The sequence below is a fragment of the Arachis ipaensis genome, chromosome B5 (assembly GCF_059453495.1).
Source record: "Arachis ipaensis isolate K30076 ecotype BB chromosome B5, ASM5945349v1, whole genome shotgun sequence".
Taxonomy (NCBI): Eukaryota; Viridiplantae; Streptophyta; class Magnoliopsida; order Fabales; family Fabaceae; genus Arachis; species Arachis ipaensis.
Window position 1 is genome coordinate 155,957,560 of NC_142440.1, and position 18,978 is coordinate 155,976,537.

An 18,978-nucleotide genomic window follows, 5' to 3' on the forward strand; every position below is an offset into this window, starting at 1 on the left:
AAATTCAATAAAAGCTGGCCCAATTAATAACATTTGTTTTCCTGATGTATATTTTTCGGATCATGCATTGAGCAAATAGGGAAGCATTCATTTGGGCTTGTAGCAATAATAAATCAATCTGGCCCATGTAACAACACATTGTTTCAGCCACAATAATTCAACATTAAAGTTGAAATTCTTAGAAGTATATTGGGCTTGTACCAGATTTTCATTTTTGGCCCAATCTGAACCTGCATTGCAAAAATTAATTTAATCATTTTAATTTAGTATCAATAATTTTTGCAACTGATTTTATTAATAATGTTTGATCATCACTTAATTAGAAATAGAGTTTTCCAAACTCATCAATTACATATACAAGTAAATTGAATCAAGATTGATATAACATATATATAGTAAATTATAAATTTACTTTAGTTGATTTACATTGAAAGAGTATAAATTGAATTCAGTTGATTCGATTAATATAAATTTATTTTAGGACATGTATGTAAGCTAATTCACTTTTTTAGGACATTGATGTAATTTTAATTATTTTACGGTGTAAATCCTCAATTATATCACACAATCAATTTCAGATATCTAAAGTAGTAATGAAAACAAATCAGATAATTGTCCATTATTTAAATGGCAGTGCGTTCTGCATCATTTAGAAGTTTCAAAAAGCCCCATTTACCTATGAAACTTGATTCGAGATTCTACCAATACTGGGTTCTTTACTGAAACCTTAAACGTATACACTTCCATGGTTTCACACACCGCTGAGCATGGGAATACCTTCACTTACCCTTTGCTAAAGGCCTGTGCCAACCTTGGTTTCATTATTCATGGACTATGATTCTTTCAATTAAATAAATAGAAAATACATCCCTTTCATTTTTACTTGATTTGATTTGTTATTTTTTCAAATTATATGTTTTGACTTCACTTTAAAAATTTTTTTATTTTATTTTTCCAACAAAGTAGCACAAATAGTGATAAGGAGTTATTTTCAGTCTAGGATACTTATTTCTTTTTAAACCAGTAGAATCTAATATTGTTTAAGAAAAACTAAGCCTAATGAATAATAATTATACATTTATGGTTGTGATTGCAAATACAATTCAAGTACTTACAATTTATATCGGCTTCCTTTTTTTTTTCTTATTCTATTTAGATTTGCTATATATATTCCCAATCAATCAATTTGATTGGTTTGATGTTTAGTCCTATATATTAGAGATCTTGATTAGGAGAGAAACAAATAGAGCTAGCAAAACGAAACACCATTGAAATTTTTCTAAACTTTATGTTGGAATCTAATTTATTTTTCGTTACATTTTGAAAGGCACAGCACAAGCACAAGACCTTAATCTCTGTTTGTTTTCATCCTTTTTTTTCAATGCAAATGGCAAACCATAGCGATCAGATTCCTAATGATCTTGCTCTGAAAATTCTAGCAAAATTACCGGTTAAATCTTTGAAGCGATTTAATTGCGTACGTAAGTCTTGGCTAAATTTACTTGAGAATCCTTATTTTAAGAGCATGTACTACGAGAATTTAAAATCTAAAACTGCCCACTCATCGTCTCTCCTTCTATGGAGATTATTTTACCAAAGAGATAAAAACGTCCGTAGTGAAAATAATGTGCATTTACTTTCTGGAGAGAGATATGAAAACATGGTTACATTAGTTTTGCCAACTTTGGTTGAGAGTTATGGTCCCGGCGAGGTTCTAGAATGTGTTAATGGCATTATATGTCACTATGCACGAGGTCATGAGGTAATCGGACTTTGGAACCCCAAAACCGACGAGCGTAAAATTATTCCGCCGGGTATTACTGATGATGAGCCCGGCTATGATCGGCATGTAAGTGTTCATGGATTTGGTTATGATAATGTGAATGATGATTATAAAGTGATTCAATGTGTATATTATATTTATGATCCAATGGAATTAGAAGAGCCTGCTCTAACAATTTGGCAAATTTATAGTCTAAAATGTAATTGTTGGAAGAAACTTGATCTTGAAATGACTAAAAAAAAAAATATAAGTAAAGCTTCTATAGCATACTTGAATGGAGTATGCCACTGGTGGGGTAGCGAGTTTGCCACGAATGGACTCGAAGAACAAGTACTTGTGTCATTTAACCTCAGCACTGAAACATTTCGAACAACATCAATTGTTTGGCTGCAAGAAAATGATGATGGCCCTACCAGAACTTTGGTAGTGCTCAACGACTCTGTTACTCTGATTTCCTCTTTTGCTCAGAATAATAGCATTGAAATATCCATTTTGGGTGAAGTTGGTGTGAAGGAATCTTGGGTGAAACTTTTCACATTTAGATTTGGACCTTTTCCAAAATATTGTGCATTCAGAATGGGGAACAAATGTGATGTAATCTCTCGTATCAACAGGCGATGAATTGGCTTCCTTTGATGTCATCACGGGCAAAATAGTTCACAATATTAATATCAAAACAAGAAGATTTGGTACATGGATTTATAAGGAAAGCCTCCTTTCTTTCACGAAAGAAATTAATTGATTAATAAATATATAAATTTAAATGTAAGATGTACTTAAATGGAATATGAAAAGAGTATGTAAACTAATTTTAGTATTCATGTTGGTTGAAATTAATTTGATAAGTCAATTTATATTATATTCTAATATTTTAAAATAGTCAATTATATTTCATATTTTAAAAAATAAGATTTTTGGTGTTAGAAAACAATAAATTATATCACACAAATCAGCTTTGGATATCTGAAGTATTAATGAAAACAAATTGAATAATTGCCCATTATTCAAACTTGAACTTGTGTATTCTCAAGTTACTTTTGTAATCAAACGTGGATGCGATAAAGAGGAATCTCTTGAAAATTTGCTAATAACTATGTATGCAAAATGGATATTTAATTTGCTAATAACCTTGTATCTGCTAGAAGGATATATTTTTTTTAAAGTAAAAGGTCAACACAATAAAGTGAAGCATACAGAGACAGACTAATATCACAAACTTATTTAATTACATGATCACATCAAAATAGTAAAAGTCCCCACATCATCTTTGGTATAGCCATCAACAACGAAAGTCTTTGGTATAGCCATCAACAACGAAAGGGAATGACACTTGTCCATTCATTCACACTAGTTACGGTCATGTCGATGATCTCTTCAACACCTTTGCTTTTATTCTTAAAAATTCTCATGTTCCTTTCTAGCCAAATGTTCCATATAATCGCACAAAAGCTCCTCAACCGCTGCTTTCGACCTTTCTTACTCCTCGGCTCCTCTGTCCAGCTTAGAAAATGCTCTTTCATCGAACCCGGAAAAGACCATTGATATTTAATTTGATTTTATCAAAAAGAGCATTTTCTCAGTTTGAAAGGCTTGTACGAACAAATTTTAGACCAAATGGACCAACAGTTGCCACTGTTTTATCAGCTTGTGCTGATATAGGATCAATTAGCATAGCACAAGAGATGGAAGATTATATTTCTCTAAGGATGTGTGTGGTTGGAAAAATTATAAAAAATTCATAAGAATTTTAAGATGGAAATATCATATGACCATGTTTAATTTAAAATTTAAAAAGCTATTTTCAAGCAAATTTGATTTCAAAAAATCAAAATACCATCATTTAATTCCCACTTTTTCTTTGGATATATTTAATTCCCATAAGAATGAAATTTTTATAACAAAATAATATTTGAACCACACATCCTCTAAATAGATTGGAATATAATCTACAAATTCAAATATCTCTCATACACGTATACTCCATGTGTGGAAGCATCAAGAAAGCTAGAGAAGTATTTGAAAAAGCAACAGACAAAGATTTAATTGGTTGGTCTTCCATGATAAATAGCTATGCTATTCATGAGATGGGGAAAGAAGCCATTGATCTATTTCTTATACATACTAAAAAAAGTACCTTTTTCACCAAAAAAAAATAGCATGTTGGTAAATTCTGAAGTCTGAACGGACAATAAATTATTATTAGAAGTGGCAGGAGTTGCCAGATTTTCAGAATATGTAGAGAAAATTGGACTAGATTAAACGATACTTGATAATATAAAATTAAGTTTGATGCATTAAAATTATTGAAATACTTAAATAATCATGATAGAAGTGTAAAGTTTGTATGCCATCATTATTATGATAACAATATATGGCATTTAAAGTTAATAATAGTTACAAAATCTAATTATTTTAATAGTTCGATAATATTTTATTGGTATATATATTTATAATTAAACTGAAACTATATTCATCACTACATATGTTAAATTTAAAATCTTTTAATTTTTTATGTATCACTCGTTATCTTAAATTAAGTGTATCTTTTTAATTGTATATAATTATTAAATTTTATTGAGAAAAAAATAGTAAAAACTTTATTATATATACCATTTTTTAAAATTAATTCACCAATATTTAGTATAACACCCTACCATACTTAGTATTATGCTTAAGTCATAAGACTGAGAAAGTAAGGTATTACGACCTCTAAGAATATATACATAATAATAATAATAAAGAAAAAGATATTTAACTAGGAGTCTTCAAAAACGGGTAAAACAAAATCGCAAAATAAAAAGTGCAACGCTTAGGAAAGGATTACTTGCGTGCTAAGAAACCTAATAGGAACATGATAAAGATAAGCAAAAGAGTAAAGGACAACCAAGGAAGCAGCATAACTAGTCTCTGACTCAGCCTGCAAAGCTAAGGCTGGTCGGAGGGTATATATATACATATAAACATACATAAGTGTTCTCAAAATATCCCAAAATACACTATAATATCAAAATAACTCCTATCTCTCCCTCAACCTCTAAGAGGAGCAGCATACATAAGTTACTTGGAGAGTAAGCTAAACATATATATACATATATACAGCCAGAAGCCAAAATACACCCAATGACTATTTCGCTTTCCAGGATCCAGACGCCTAGCGAGGAGCCTCTCGACCTGCATCTGAAAAACAACAATACAAAATGGAATGAGAACCGGAGGTTCTCAGCATGGTAAAAGTGCCACACGTATAATAAATAAGGTCCTGAGAATGCCATAGGCAATCCTAGAACTCTGTTATACAATTATCCAACTTAATTACTAATTAGAAGCTATAAATAGGGGTAGGTATTCTAAATCTACCTAACTTACTCAATTTCAATCCTAATCTAACACCAAACCATTTCTCCATTTCCTCCATCCCTCCATCATCCACAATGCAACAGAAACAAGCAACCAAACAAGGTCACGCACAAGTAATGAGCAGATAGTACAAATAGCAGGTGATATATATCAATTAGGCAAACCCAGGAAATACATAGCAATCAAAACAAACAAATGCATATGATGCATGTCTGTCCTATGGCTGATGGGGTCCATCTGTCGGTTATCCAGTCAACCCGACAAGTCCGAAAACCTTAGACTGTCCCCCGTCGCGCATCCCCAAGAGTCTATGCATAGAGTTTACATTCAATCATCATATAAATCACTCAATGGGGATTATCCATACCCGGGAATTTATACGTGCTCGGTCACCCTTACGACGTAGGGTTAACAGAGTATCGAGAATCAACCTGGAACACGTGGTGGCGAGCCACGGTTTTTACCCAGGAAAACTCATATCTCATATATCATCATTCATAAGCCATTTCATAGTCATAATCATTATTTAATCATTCATCAAGTCATGGCATGTTAACTCCTTTTATTAACAACCTCCCTTTCACATTTTTCATCATCATTCCCTTATAATTCATCTTGATTACCCTTTCCGGGTCCTGACCAAACTATTTATCAAACTCTTCTCAACCTTCTTAATATCGAATAATCTTAAAATCAACCCAACTCTAACATTAAATCAATCACATCACACGAAGATTAAACTTTAACTTCTCGAACCCATGACTATCACCAAGACATCCTCGACAGTCTATTTTCTTTTCTGTTTTTAATATAACAAATGAATTCGGAATTGCGCAAACTTTATGTTCAGGCGTTCATCTTGAAATAAGCTTTCTAATAAACTAAAGATCATAATTTTCTGATTTCTCTAGCCTCAGGAATAAAGGAAAAACCGTGACTGCTCTGCAGTGCATAAAACCAGAAAAACAGCAGCAACATGTGATATTCAAAAAATATAAAATCCAAGTTAAATTCAATGACTTTAAAAATTAATGTAGTTAAACTTTACTCATCCAGGTTTCTTTTTCAATTGGTTCTGAGTTAATACCATTTTTAATGAAGAAGTTACATTACCTGGAAGTTAAGTAAAAATGAGTCAAAATCTGTTTTAAAAACCAACAAGCTTAGTACCTTTCAATTTGAATAACTTTTATTACAAAACTCCAATTAAGCTAAATTTTGGTTTGGGAACTCCTAGCTCATCCAGAAATGTCTTAGTTGCAACCCAATTGCTATTCAATTCTAAGAGTTACAAGCATTGGAAGTTGGTGCATAGCTTGCTGAAATCTATTTCTTTTCACCTTTGACTACCAATATTCAAAAATTCACAACTCCCAATCCTCAACTCTTAAAATTCTGAAGTTTTAGAGAAATAAAGCAAATTAATTAAATTTTATAATAAAATTGGTTTCGCTCCAAAACTCAATTCGTAGATGTCGCAGCAAGACAAACAAGTTGCTGCCCTGTTTGAAAGAGAGAAAATGCAGAAGGAACAACAAAAAAGAGAGAAAATGCAGCTTTTAATTTTAGCATCCGATTCTTAAGAACAAATGTAAAATAAAGATTCCAATTTTAACTTCATCTCTCATCTGGGTCGTTCTCAATTTCCTCATCTGGGGTTCGTCTTCCTTTTCACCTCATTCCTCTCATTCTCTCGTATTCCATTTTTTTTAAATTGTCCTTATAGTTTTTCCATCAATTGGGGTGTTGAAAGAAGGAAAAGAAAATGTTTTTGGTTTTTATCTTCATTCTCTTCCTCGGTTTTTTTTGTTGGGGTGGTGACGGTTGTGGTTGCCGAAGCTTTGGGAATCTTGTGGATCATTGAACGGCTGCAACGCAAGATCATGAAGGACAAAGACAAAATCTCAGCACCCATCTCATTGGACACTAGTTCGCAAAATGATCCTATCAATCACCTGACTCTACCTTCGAAAAAGAGGTAAGCTTCATGCTTCCACAATTCCTCTTTTTATTGTTATTGTTATTATTTTTTTATTCTGTTGTTATATACATTGTCTTTCATGTAGTAGCTAGCTTGTGTTCTCTCATTTATTTGCGCACCACTTGCTGCTATAGAATTCTTTCTAAAGGAATACTTGAAATTTAATCATAAAAAAGGTACAGAGTTGCATGTTAAAACGAATTGTGTACCTATGTAGCTTTTAAGTAACTTTAGTATTTTAGTATTGCTTGGAGTAATCACTCAAGTTAAGGTAGTTACCATTTCCGGTATGAACATTATTTAGACCTCAAGTTGGTTCTTAAAATGACAAGGGTGATTTTGGTTATCATGATGATAGTTATTTGATACCCTTCAAAGACTAAATTAATGTGAAAAATATCAAATTCGATATCCGATGCACATTTGGAGCACCAATTACTTTTATTATTTCGATTCATTGGCATTTTCTTTCTTTAGGGTGTGATTTGGGTTCTAGAACAATACAAGGTATCAAAGTTCTGGCTGGAAAAGTCAGCTAAAGATCATAAAAGGAAAAGGGAGGTACTGGAGGTTAGCCCTGTTAAGAAGCATGGGAAGATCAAGGGTGAGTCACTTATTCTCACAGAGCATGATGGTTCGGAGACAACCATTTGGCTGAAGGGATGTGTTGTTGAGGCTGTTTCATCATCCAGCCTTCCTTCTAAAAAACGGTAATGTGATGCAGGAAGTCACTTTCGTGATTGCGTGGGGTATAGTTTCCATTCCTATATCCAAACAACATTGTGATGAGATCATTATTTCAATATCATTTTCTTTTGTTTGTGGATATGTTACAATGTGAGAGCTTAGTGAGCTAGCTTGATATAGAGTATTTGGCCAATGATTTATATTACAACATTCATTAGAATCTGATTTAGTGAGCTGTATTCCTCTGCAGAAAACCAGCATACATTCTCTTATTCCTTTTAAATCAGTGCATGTGAAAATGCATATCATTTTGAAAATGGGTTTATTATGAGTTTTCCTGACTTTGAATTCAAAAAGGGATATCTCACTTCCTTTACATCTCACATACATCTTAATGAGAAAAACAAGAAAAAGTTGTTGCTGCTTGGAACATGGGTATCATACTTCATCTGATGTGGAAAGAAACACTTTGTTATGTACTCTTGCTTATTTACTTAGAAAATACGGCGCTTCAAGGTCATTTTTTTATGTTGGGTTTTGCAGGGCAAAAAGATACCCGATAAAAGTTGAAAACAACAAATCTGTGGTATACCATGGAAGCAAATTGCTTTACATATATCTTGAGACGTCATGGGAAAAAGAAGCATGGTGTAAGGCCCTCCGTATGGCTTCACGCGATCAGAGTGAAAAACTTAAGTGGTCTAGTCAGTTGTATGAAGAGTGTCATCGATATCTAGCATCACTAAATATTGAATATCATCCTTTTATCATGAGACCATCAGCAGGATCAAGTTTTGATGGCTTAGAAAAGTCCAGTAAGCCTGATGGATCTTCCTCCAGAATTCCTCAATTTTTGAGTAGAATTACTAAAAAACCAACTTCATTCTTTTGCGCGGTTGTCATGAGATAAACATTGGTGTTTTATTTTATTTTTAAAGAGAAATCCTCACTGAAACCTTCACTTGATTGTGGTTTCTATAAGATAAATGTTGGCCCTTCCTATAAGATAAACCTTATTTCTGGAGGTGCAGTAGTAGAGATTGAAACAAGGCTTGAAGTTGGTGAACCACCGAACGATAAGGGGACGGAATGCTCAAGCAATGCTGGGGGTGCCCCGTCAGATCTTCTTGAAGATCTTAGCAATGGAGACGGAGTGAATGATTCACAAGAGCCAAAAGTAGATGTCAATGGGAACACTGGTAAGCACAAAAATACCGTTAAATCAAATACTTAGTTTGCATTTTCTTCATGGTAGTGATTTGTCACGTTTTTACTGAATTATTCCCCACACACCCCCCCCCCCCCCCAAAAAAAAACAAAAATCAAAGTGTTGTGGAAAGCATTAAAGTTAAAGATGTCAATTTGTCCTATGCAGACGTGTCTAAAGTTTCTAGGAGTACATCTTCCTCATTTTATGGATCAAAATGGAAATCTATGTTAAATTCTCTTGCCAAGCATGTTTCACAGGTAGTATCTATTATTCCGTACTTTTTTTCCCCCCACAATTCTGTTTATTCAACCTGAAAAAAATGGGAGAATACATAGGTACATGAGGGCAAGAGATCTTTATAAGAACAATAAACAACAGAGAAAAACAACTAGTATGACTGATTGTGTAAATTATCTTTAATTCTATTATATTCTAACATGTCTGTATTTCGGTTACCTCTGTGGATTTTTTTTTTACCTATAATAAGACACTTAAACTCTTAAAGTCATGTCACTACAAATCTTTGTCTTTGAGCATTTTCATGTTGATAGATACACATGTTTACACATCGAATCATTATCATAATTATAAACAGGTATAGCTTTGTTATGGTCGAAGTAACAGGTTATTTCTTATCTAAAGGTTCCTCTCACTTTGGCAATAAGGATAGTATCCCTCAAAGGGATAATGCGTTTACAACTAAATCCCCCTCCTTCTGATAATTTGTGGTATGGTTTCACATTAATGCCTGATATAGACTTCAACCTGGAATCATGTGTTAGAGATCACAAAATAACTAATGCACGCATCGCCCTGTTCCTGCTCAATCGACTTAAGGTATGATAGCCCCATTTCCATTTGGTTAAGTTATGAATGAATTTTGGTTAAAGATCAATGTTTAACCTGCTGCTGTTTTTAGAATTTACATGCTTTAGATATATCTATGTTTCTTTCTCTTTTAAAGTTTGCTTAGAGGGTGCGTGTTCCTTGTTCTCTATGTTGTAACTTGTATAGTCCGACAAGCCTTCAACTTTGCATGTCTTTCTGAAAAGATTATAGTATCTCTACAGGAAGCATTCTGAGAAGCTTTAGTGCTCCCGAACTCTGAGTGCATAAGCATTTCATGGATGCTGGCTGAAAAGGAGAATTGGATTCCTCGGACTGTTGCTCCATACATGTGGGTTAAACAAGAATGTGGACACGATACCTCTGCTTCAAATGATAAAACTAGCGCAAGGATATCAGTTGATGGTTCGGGGCTAACACCCCAAAACCAACATGGGGCCAAGTCTATAGTAGAACCAGTTAGGAAATCGTTTTCTTTCGGATGAGCATCATCTTCCTCTTGTCCAATAGTATTAAAGAGCAGCAGCCAAAGTTTTGTCCAACTGTCAACACCTTTTCTAGAGGCTTACATAATGCAACAAACTGAGGATTTGAAAGAACTTCCAGCATCTTCCATAGAGAATGAGAATAGAGATGAAACACGGGAAGAGAAGACGGAGGATATTACTGTCTATCAACCACAAACACTCTATTCTCTGCTTATGGATAAACAAGTTAGTCCATCTGAACAGAAAAAAAATCGGGAAGAGGGAAAAGATGTTTGATTTGCGAAAGAGGATGAGCGAGAAGTTGGAAGAAAAGAGGCGTCACTTTGTTGAAAAGATGAGAGGACCATGAGAAAATGAGAACAAAAGTAGAGATCAGAACTCTGATTTCTGTTACTGATTTGTTGATCATGTCAGATATTAGCAACCATTCTTAAAAGAATCTTTTGATTGATGAATTGTACATCTTATAGGTTCTTAGAAGATCTAATTTAACTAGATGTATACTTTACTAAGTGACAGAAATTACTGTTAATGCATTCCATGGAGTTACAAATCCACAGGGTAACATAGATAGAAGATTCATTTAATTGTTGATTAACAAATTATATGACACAGACATGCCATAGAGATTACAGAGAAATGATATACAGATTCATATACCCTCTCATTTGAAGGGTGAGTTTCTATTCAGTTTTGTTTTGTTTGCTTACATTTTCTCTTTGCTCCTATCAGTGCTTATCACATATAGGGTTTGTCACACAAATAAAAACTTCCATCTTGCTAAGCTTAATAAACAAGTTATTTCCCACAGACAATACTAAGATTTTGCACTAAAATATGCCTTTGGTAACATTATAATTAGTTTCCATAATCACCCTAGCTGGAAGGGAAGCCTTGAAGCAACAGTTGAGCTTCAATGTCGTGAGTTCAAGCCGTGAAGTCAGCCATTGACGCAATTGTTAGGTTAGGCCGCCTACATTATCGGATAGAAATGGCAGAAAATGGCAGTTTCTGCTGTTGACAAGTTGGTTAAACAAGGTGTTAAGTTAGTTGACAACTGTAAGTCAATGCAGCAGATGTCAGTGCAGTTAATGCAGCTGTTTTATAAGATTTTACAATTGATGAGAATGATGATTTCTTACTATTAACTCGACATTATTCTCCTACTATATATAACAATTAAATAATGATCGATTTCAATCAATAAAACAACAAAACTTGCATTATTTTATGTGAAGAGCAACCTCTATATGGTAATTACATCATTATCTATAGCAGAATGTCCTTAATTTCTATGAGACTCAATGCACTGATTTAGATAGTCTCCAAAGAAGACAACAATTTGTGATCCATGGAGCAGTCAGCAAGGATTGTGAAATGATTATCCTACAGGCTTAACACTGTCTGAAAGGAAAACATGATTTAGTGAACTTAATATAGAAATTAAAATTTATGTCATGTACTTATTGCTCTAAGACAAAACCAAACTCCCCTTGCTAATCTTGTACAGCTGGCTCTACAACAATCTTTATAAATTTTTCTCCAAACTCTGACCATTCAGCTTTGATTTTTTCCCGGTTTACCTTTGCCAAGTCATGCTCATGTTGCAAATGCGGTACTTCCTCCTTCTTCACGTCCATTCGAGCTTTGAGTGCCTTTCCTTCCACATAGACATCTCTCTTTCTCCTTCTGTTCTTTTCGAGAAGTTATGATGTTAGCATTCATAATTCTGATTTGCTTTTCTAGATCCTCTTTCATTTCCTCCAAACATACCAACTTTTGCCGCAGAACTTTTTCTGTTGCCACCGTATCAGGGAACTGATTCTTGTTATTTTCAAGGTCAGATTTTAAGTTATCAGCTCTCGACAGTTATAAAGCAGTGGACTCAATTTTCATATTTGCTTCAATGTAGCTACTACTACAATGTGCAAAATGCTCTCATTGCTCCTGATAAACCATCATTAGCAGACAAACTGGAGAGATAATCTAAGCTGGTTTTCATGATGCAGCAATGTTGAGCATCCAAGAACACTGAAGCATCATTATTATTGATGGTGAAGTCTAGTACTATTTATCATGGAAGACCAAACAGTTGAATCTTTATCTGCCACTTTTTCAAATACTTCTTTGGCTTTCTCGATGCTTCCACACTTGGAGTAGCTGTGTATGAGAGATGTTTGGACTTAGATCAAATTCCAATCCATTTAGAGAAATATAATCTTCCATCTCTTGTGCTACGCTAATTGATCCTAAGTCAACAAACAGTGGCAGCGATTAGTCCATCTGGTCTAAATTCTGTCCGTACAAGCCTTCTAAACAAATGCAATGCCTCCAATGGGTGATACGAATGGGCATATCCTGCAATCATTGATGTCCATGAGAAAATGCTCTTTTTGATAATCAAATCAAATATCCTTCTAGCAGAGGCAAGGTCACTGACTTTTGCATACATAGTTTTTAGCAAATTTTCAATAGACTACTTTTGCATCCACATTTGAGTACAAAAGTAACTTGAGAATACACAAGTCTAAGTTTGAATAATGAACAATTATCCGATTTGTTTTCATTATTACTTCAGATATCCAAAATTAATTCGTGTGATATAATTTTTTTTTTTAACACCAAGAGTCGTATTCTATGATGCACCGACACTGACACGGGACACGACACAAAACGGGACACGCCGACACACAAATTCTATGATACGGGGACACGCATACATATAAAATATAAAGTATTTTTTATATAAATCTCAATAATATTTTAACATTTTATAGATATTAAAATATAAATTATTTTTTATTTATTTTTAATATCTTATTTTAATTATATCAAGTATTTAAAAAAATTTTTTTGTTTTAATAAATAATATTATATACTATATCTAAATTTATTTCAAGAATATATATTAAGAATAAGACTGGACATGCTGACAGGTGATGGTATTTAGGTGTATCCAAACGTGTCTGGAGAAAAATTTTTTATTTTCTATTAAGACACGGTTGGACACAGCGGACAGACACGCGTGTCGGATGAGTGTTGGTGAGTGTTGTGTCAAAAATGTGTCCGACACGCAAACACAGCAACACAGCAAAGTGTACGTGCTTCATAGGTCGTTTTTTTTTTTAAATATGAAACATAATTGACCAGCTCAAAATATTATAATGAAATACAAATTAACTTATCAAATCAATTTCAACTACCAATATAATATTAAAATTAGTTTTAATCTTAGAAAGTGTACATACTCTTCCCATACCCCATTTAAGTATATCTTACATTTAAATTTGTATATTTACTAATCAATTAATTTTTTTTGTGAAAGAGAGGAGGCTTTCCTTGTAAATCCATGTACCAAACATTCTTGTTTTGATATTAATATTGTGAATTACTTTGTCCGTGATGACATCAATGGAAGCCAATTCATTACTGTCATCTCCTATATAAAATATTACATCACATTTGTTGCCCATTCTCATTGGATAACGAAATTCTGATGGAAAGGGTCCAAGTGTGAAAAGCTTCACCCAAGATTCCTTCACACCAACTTCACCCAAAATGGATATTTCAATGCGATTATTCTGAGCAAAAGAGGAAATCAAAATAACAGACTCGTTGAGCACTACCAAAGTTCTGGTAGGGCTATCATCATTTTCTTGCACCCAAACAATTGATGTGGTTCGAAATGTTTCGGTGCTGAGGTTAAATGACACAAGTACTTGTTCTTCGAGTTCATTCGTGGCAAACTCGCTACCCCACCAGTGGCATACTCCATTCAAGTACGCTATAGAAGCTTTATCTACATCTTCCTTCTGAGTCATTTCAAGATCAAGTTTCTTCCAACAATTACTTTTTAGACTATAAATTTGCCAAATTCTTAGAACAGGCTCTTCAAACAAAGTTCGACCATAAATATAATATACACATTGAATCACTTTATAATCATCATTCACATTGTCATAACCAAATCCATGAACACTTACATGCCGATCAAAGCCGGGCTCATCATCACTAATACCTGGAGGAATAATTTTATGCTCGTCGGTTTTGGGGTTCCAAAGTCCTATTACCTCACGACCTCGTTCATAGTGACATATAATGCCATTAACACATTCTAGAACCTCGCCGAGACCATAACTCTCAACCAGAGTTGGCAAAACTAATGTAACCATGTTTTCATATCTATCTCCAGAAAATAAATGCACATTATTTTCATCCCTCTGGTAAAATAATCTCCATAGAAGGAGAGACGATGAGTAGGCAGTTTTAGATTTTAAATTTTCTTAGTACATGCTCTTAAAATCAGGATTCTCAAGTAAATTTAGCCAAGACTTTCGCACGCAACTAAATCGCTTCAAGGATTTAACGGATAATTTTACTAGAATTTTCAGTGTAAGATCATTAGGAATTTGATCGTTATGGTTTGCCATTTGTATTGAAAAAAAAAAAGATGAAAACAAATAGAGATTAGGGTCTTGTGCTTGTGCTGTGCCTTTTAAAATGTAACGAAAAATAAATTAGATTCCAACATAAAGTTTAGAAAAAATTTCAATGGTATTACGTTTTTCTAGTTCTATTTGTTTTTCTCCTAATCAATATCTCTAATATATAGGACTAAACATCAAACCAATCAAATTGATTGATTGAGAATATATATAGCAAATCTAACTAGAATAAGAAAACAAAAAGGAAGCCCATATAAATTGTAAATACTTGAATTGCATTTGCAATCACAAACATAAATGTATAATTATTATTCACAAGTGTAATTATTTGTGCCATACACGTGATAAGATTGATATTATAATTTTAAATTATTTTTTAAAAATTAATTTGAATTATAATAATTTGATTAATAAAAAATTAATATGTTATACATTGTTTATTTTTTTTAATCTAGTGTTAATTGGATTAACTCTAAAATAGTTATTAATTAGTTTTAATAATCTACTTTCTTCAATAAATCACAGATATATACTTAATGTGATTATAAATAATATAATAATAGTTAAATCCACAAACAAATATATTGGCTATTATCACACTATAAAACAAATTAAATATAAAGACTATTAGCACTTATAAATCTATAAAATTGCACTATCTTTGATTCGTGCAAGAGTTTACTTATCAAATAAACTTAAAATATAAACCACAAATATTTATAAAATGAACCTAGCATCACTTGAAAGAATCATGAAAAATAATCAACTTACCTTATCAACCATGAGAACCATTTCTATATAAGTCGTCTTGTTCTTGTCAAATTTGGATGGGACTTTCCATAACCTTATTGTAGCGACCCTCAGTTTTAAAAATATAAATATAAATAAGTTATAATTTATTTCATAAATTGGAGTTTTCTATTTTTAGAAATTATTTTATTATCAATAATTGAACTAATTTTATAACTATTTGAATTCAATCAAATTCATATTATTATTATTATATATATATATATATATATATATATATATATATATTATGATAAAATATTTTACATAATTAAAACTATAATTCTAGTCATTTATAAGAAATGAAACTTATATGTATATCTTAATTTGAGTAATTGATATTTCAATTTAGAAATAGAATTTAGTTAATAATATTATTATCGAGTTCGATATCTACCAATATAAGTAAATATCAGTATTTTTGTTGAGCTTAGCTTTGCTAATGCTTCATCAAATATCTTTCACTCTTAAGTTACTAATGTCATTTAGATTAGTAACTCATATATTATTAACTTTATATACAAATTATTATTATTATTATTATTATTATTATTATTATTATTATTTATATATATATATATATATATATATATATATCATTATTATTATCTACTAAAGATTATGCATATACGTATTAATGTACTTCAATCATTAATTCATTATATATAAATATGTCCACTAAAGTTTATCATTATCCTTATGTATATATAATAAAGAAAGCCTAAGGCGGCTTACTAATTAATCATACACATATATATATGATCAGCGTATGCGAGAGAAAAAGAGAAAGAAAAAAAAAAGTGAGAATAGCGTAACGAAGAGAAAAAAGAAAGAACATAAATTCCTTCGAACTTTTGGCTTCGATTTCTTGTAATCCGTAACTCCAATAAAAAATCTAATCCGATAAAAATATTCGTAATCTTCTCCTTTACACGTTGGTACCATTTTTTATTAGTGGAAGTTGACAGCAACGTAGCTCCTTTATCCCTTGGGTTTGGCCAACGGGAGTTTTAGGAGGCACAGATGATTCTGGACATTTTCTTCTTCGATAGCTCGGTCAGAAAGTTTCTCTAGAGCTTTGAATATTTTGATTCCGTACGAAGGTATGGTTTTGGTTTCTCGTAGTTAATATTTAACATCACGTGAAAACTTAGGTTAGAAGACCTTAGGATAAGAATGAATTGAATGTATAATTGATGGATTGTGTATATGGTATAAAATGTGTGGTTTAGCTATTGTTAATGATTTGCTGTTGAAGTTGGTCGATTTGGAAAAAGATTTAATATTGATATTAGTCTGATTTTGAGATAATTTGTTACTGGAAATAATTTGAATGACTAAGAGGTGTTTAGTTTGATAGTTGGGACCCTTGAAGGGTGGTAGAAATTTGAATTTTAGAGGAGATACTGCCAAAGTTTCTATAAGAATTGGAGTTTTGGTTTGAGGTGTTATTTTAAAAAAGGAAAGAGATTATTACGTGGCTTGTGTATTTGAGACTATTTGTTGACCCTCTGTTGTAAGATGTGACCGAACACTTTAACTCCCCGGATTCCCCCATGGGCATGCATATAAATATGAATATTGAATATTATTGAGTTTGGAGTTTGACTCCATGGAATACTATATTATTAAGCTTGGAGTTTAACTCCATGGAATACTACACTATTGAGCTTGGAATGTGACTCCATGGAATATTATATTTGAGCTTGGAGTTTGACTCCATGAAATATTATTGAGTTTGGGGATGCGCGCACAGAGGGACTGTTCAATGGTTGACTATCAGGACATGTCGGGTTGGCTGTATAACCGACAGATGAGACTCATCAGCCATAGAACAAGCATACATCATATGCATTTGTTTGTTTGCTTGAGTGTGCATTGTTTTGGTTGGCTTAACTGTTTAATTCTGCTTATCCGCTACTTGTTCTACTTGCTGTAAATGCCTCTCGATCTGTGTTTTCCTTCCTTGAACTGTATGTGTATGTTTTCTGAGGAATCCCTCTTGACGAAGGTGTGAGGGGAGGATTGGAGGAGACAGAACGTAAAGTATTATGTTAAAGTTAGATTCAGAACTAGAATACCTTAGATAACTTACCTAACTTTTGGTTTAGTTTATTTACCTTAAGAATGATTCTGAGTGTCGGAGTTCTAGAAATGCCTCTGGCTTTCTCGGGACCTTTTATATTAACTATGCGGACACCTTTACCATACTGAGAACCTCCGGTTCTCATCCTATACTATGTTGTTATTTTTCAGATGTAGGTCGAGAGACACCTCGTTGAGCGTTTGGGTATCCTCCTTACAAGCGAAGAACTACCTTTTTGACTGTCATATTTTGATTTTTTGGGCTATGTATACATGTTTATAGAATCTCCACATGTAAATTTTGTGTTTTGTCCCTCCTAGAGGTCGACTTGGAGATACAGGAGTTTATTTTGTAGTTTGAGTTTTATTTTGGGTTGTATATATATATAATCATATACTCTGGCCGGCCTTAACTTCGCAGGTCGAGTCTGGAGCTTGCTACCTGAGTTTTGGAACTCTGATATGTATATATGTTTTTAGCTTCATTTTGATTTTTCCTGTCCGTTTTACAAATATCCATGCGAGTGTGACACAATTTTCTATTTATTGTTTTTGTTTAGCTTATCCTTCAAGGCTCCTAGATATGATTTCATCCAACTATATCTATATACATATCCTTTTCTTTTAGAGGTCGTAATACCTTACCACCTCTGCTTTACGACTTAAGCGTAAGACTCTGTGTGGTAGGGTGTTACACTTATAATTCTTGCCTTTATTTTTCAAACTGTTTCATTACATAATCTATCATAGGTGACACTATTGATAGAATCGTAGTTAGTAGCCCTTAGGTATGAAAAATAATAAATAGAAGAAGATCTATATTTGAGGTACAAATTTTCTAAATGATAAATAATTGTAACAATTTACTATTAATCTTTATTTATATATATATATATATATATATATATATATATATATATATACATACACACACTAATTATACACGGTAATAATTAGCAAATATTTTCAATGGAAATACTTGCTACAATTAGGTGAAATTTATGCCATTATATTTTATTAATCTTTATGATTAATTCAATAAAGATACTTACTCAATATATATGTTATCTACATTAATTATATGCCAATATTTTTAGGAAAGAGTTAAAATAGGAGATATATAAATATATATAATATTATTGCTATATAGGAAGCATACATAAATTGCTACATTTTTTTATTATATTATACAACTTAAAATTATAGTATCATGTTATTATTAATTCTAGATACTTGCTATAATTATATCAAATTTAATTATGACTCTAAATTAATAAAATAGATAACATTCAATATTTTTTTTTACA

General features: G+C 32.3%; 3 pseudogenes across 1 annotated transcript; 2 read left to right on the forward strand and 1 right to left on the reverse strand.

Annotated features, from left to right (window-relative positions):
* Nucleotides 1–1,387: 1,387 nt before the first annotated feature.
* Nucleotides 1,388–2,525, forward strand: LOC148566339 (F-box/kelch-repeat protein At3g06240-like; annotated as a pseudogene).
* A 4,210-nt stretch (nucleotides 2,526–6,735) lies between these two features.
* Nucleotides 6,736–10,909, forward strand: LOC107644706 (uncharacterized; annotated as a pseudogene). The gene is made up of 7 exons (XR_015883386.1): nucleotides 6,736–7,118; nucleotides 7,599–7,831; nucleotides 8,352–9,007; nucleotides 9,184–9,275; nucleotides 9,661–9,855; nucleotides 10,089–10,337; nucleotides 10,483–10,909. The product of XR_015883386.1 is annotated as an uncharacterized LOC107644706 (transcript).
* A 2,745-nt stretch (nucleotides 10,910–13,654) lies between these two features.
* Nucleotides 13,655–14,782, reverse strand: LOC148566340 (F-box/kelch-repeat protein At3g06240-like; annotated as a pseudogene).
* Nucleotides 14,783–18,978: the final 4,196 nt, after the last annotated feature.